Source organism: Odontomachus brunneus, unplaced genomic scaffold (assembly GCF_010583005.1).
Source record: "Odontomachus brunneus isolate Ranch 3 - 2012 unplaced genomic scaffold, Obru_v1 Obru_scaffold_106, whole genome shotgun sequence".
NCBI classification, from domain to species: Eukaryota; Metazoa; Arthropoda; class Insecta; order Hymenoptera; family Formicidae; genus Odontomachus; species Odontomachus brunneus.
The window spans coordinates 772185-775387 of NW_022639556.1; the positions used below are offsets into that span (position 1 = coordinate 772185).

Sequence of the window (3203 nt, forward strand, 5' to 3'; positions counted from 1 at the left end):
GAATTTCGGCGTACAAGCCGTATACATTCATATTTCAGAAGTTTCGTGATACACCCTCGGTCCGCGACGGGCTGGAAATGCCCATAAACCCGCGGGTCGACGTTTCGCTCCGGCATTTCACCATGAAAGGGAATCCCACCCCCATGAAGAGAGCGCGTACACACCACGGCGCAAACTCCGTGCGGGAGGACTCGCGAGTCGCACAGCCGACTGGCAGGCAGGCTTGTTTTCAAACAGTCGTAGGGGTTGGTTAGTTGCACGGCCACCTCGCGTGTGTTTGCGCGATCGCGATTCTCCTCCTCGGGATGAAAAGATCACGGCGCCGCGATAACCCTGCGGACCGAAACGATCGTGAGGTCGTCGCTCGGTATCGATGATCCAACGGAGGAGAAGCCGTCCAACGATCGCGCGATCAATCCTCGTGGACGAAGTCACTTTCGACGGAGCGTCGGTTGCGCTAATATACGATCGGCGCGAAGTGGCGAAGTGTCAATTTTGCTAGGAGAGAAGTGAAGTGGACACGATGGGAAAAACGGTGAACGTTGCGAATCGCGAAGAGAATATCGAGCAGTCGGTCTCTTGAATTCTCGCTTGAATGATACGAAAGATTTGTCAACGAAATTGCGGAACAAAGGATTTCTTTTCGCACACGCTGAAGGGATTTCGCTGAAACGTTTCATAGAAACGCAAGCACAATCGTATATTTCACATACAGATTGCATCGTACTCGCAGAATAAACAGACTTCTGCGACAGGCCTGTTACTTTTCTGAAAGAGTGGAAGACACTGTATCGATATTAATCGTCGACATCAATCGCTCGATATCGATATGGCCGCGCGGAGATACACCTTCCGTCCCGAAGAGTACCAGGAATCATTGAACGATTAGTATACTTCAAGTCGAGGAAAAGCCAACTCGAGGAAAAGCCAACTCTGGCCTGATTTTATCAGGCACGCTTCTCGCACGAATAGCGAACAGTCTCGCGTTAAACTGAACGACCAACATATTGTAAGAATATCGCTCGCGGATCTCGCGTGATTTCCGACGGTAATCGACAGTTCTTCCCGAAAAGTTTCGCGCTCTTTCGAAAGTGACTCCCCGTTCCCGCCGACTTTCGATAGCGGATCCGTTTCTCCGTTCGGAAGAAGGGAAGAAAGGGAGAAAGAGGAAGGAAGATTCGCGTGTAAATTTCGCGGGGAGAGAAAGGCGAGGCTCGAACGAGGCTATATACGCTATTAATCGTCCCCAAGAATGATGGACACGGCTAAATAGCATGTCCATGGTAAAGCGACGTTCCGAGAACGCGAATCCCAAAGGCATTATCGGCAAGATAATCGCTCGACCCAAGGTTACCCGCAAGTGGAACAACCATTAGAGACGTCATCGTACTATCGTGGGTGTCCTCCAGAAAAGCGCCTCTCTGTCTCTCGCTCTTTCTCTTTCTTTCTCTCCCTCTCTCTCTCTCTCTCCCACACATCGGGGAGATCGATTTTCTCTCTATGAAATAACGCAGCGGCGTACGCTACTTCCACTTTCGCGTATAAATAATAACGGTGACGTCGCTCTGGACACGCAGCGGGCAATGTTGCGTAATAAGCCGCTTCCCTAGTGAAATCCTCCGAAGACGACCAGAGCCGAAGAGTCTCAGGCGCACCGATCGGCGGCGGGCGCGAGCGTGCGGGTGAGAAACGTTATTTCTCCAACGCGAATCCGCGATACGTCAGCGATGAGGTCCCGGCGACGATGTAAAGAACGGCGCGAATGAAATTTTAACGATGTCACTTCCGCGGTAATGGTAGCATAGAAATCCGGGGATCGATAGCGCTTCTCTCTTTCTCTCTCTCTCTCTCTCTCTCTCTCTCTCTCTCTCTTTTTTTCTCTCTTGCTCCCTTTTTTTTAAACGGTCGTTAAACACCCGCTCGACGGAGTCGCGGTAATGGGATTACCGACATCTAATTCCATATACCACTCTATGTAGAGCACCTGCTCGCAACTACGAGGCTAATGACGTTAACACGTGGTAATTGCCCTAAGTGCATCGGGCAGATGCGCGTCTAGGCAAAAGAAGACCGAGGGAGGGTCCTGCAAACACAGGAGAGGGTCCTTTTTTCGCTATTACGCGCTTTATCGACAAACGGCGGCTGACCGCCGCCGCCACCACCGTCGCCGCCGTCGCCACAACCATCACCGTCACGGGGATGAATCGCCGAAGTGAGTCACCGTGAGTGATCAAAAAAGAGAGGAGCGAGAAAGATGAAGCAACTACTCGCGATTCAACCGACGGATCTACGAGTCCGACCGCTCGAATCTCACGGCGCGTCCTTCGGAACTGTCGACAAGCGAAATTGATGAACTCGCGAGAGGAGGTGAAGTCGCCGTCACCGTGGAGGGAAAGGCCGAGTTCACATCCGAGTTGAAGTGGATCGATTACTCATGCTTCTCCCGTTCTCTTTTCCTCCAGCTGGTAATTAAGCGCCGTCTGAGCGCCGTCTCAGCCCGAATTTTCCGCGCCCGAGGACAAGGCAATAACCCCTCCCCCCCTCCCCCCCTCGAGAGTCGGAGGAGATCATCTCTCTCTTGAACGCTCGTCGACGAGACGGCATGACGATCCTGCGTCACGACGCGTGTTCGTGCCCATAAGAGGTCGATAGCTATAGCGAGACCACTTGATCGATGAGACTCGCGACACACATACACGCACCTTCATCGGCGGACTTCGCGAACTTTTACTTTCCCAACGAAAGTGGCGCACGGATAGCGAGAGAACGAGGATCTGAAGTATTCCGCGGAATCTATATATCGGTCGGCGCACACGTGCGCGTTCTGCGGCTGATATTCCGAGGGTGCGCTGTGTCGCGTCGCGAAAATCGAAATGGGGCTGTCGCGAGGGATCGCTTATTAGCGCCCCGACGAGCGCGCACAGTCCATTGATCTCCGTGAGGTTTGTCGCTGCCCCCCGTGGCGAGACGGTGATCGAACTTTCGCCAAGTTTGTTGCAGTCACTAACCCTGCGAAAGTAATGAAATGCCGACATGAAACCGCCTGCCTCCAGTGCAGTGTGCTCTGGAAGAACGCGGATTTAACGCGCGCGATGTTACTTCTGCCTTTATGAAAACGGAGAGGTCTCATTCACGGCCGGCGTTTCGGATGAGAGAGAGAGGGAGAGAGAGAGAGAGAGAGAGAGAGAGAGAGAGAGAGAGAG

General features: G+C 52.9%; 1 protein-coding gene across 1 annotated transcript in view; it reads left to right on the plus strand.

Moving 5' to 3' along the window:
* The first annotated feature begins 251 nt into the window (after positions 1-251).
* The window catches only part of LOC116849099, a 20986-nt gene continuing 18034 nt past the window's right edge, over positions 252-3203 (plus strand). The window contains exon 1 of the mRNA XM_032825904.1: positions 252-1394. The gene's annotated coding sequence lies outside the window, so the exon portion shown is untranslated. The remainder of the gene's footprint in view (positions 1395-3203) is intronic.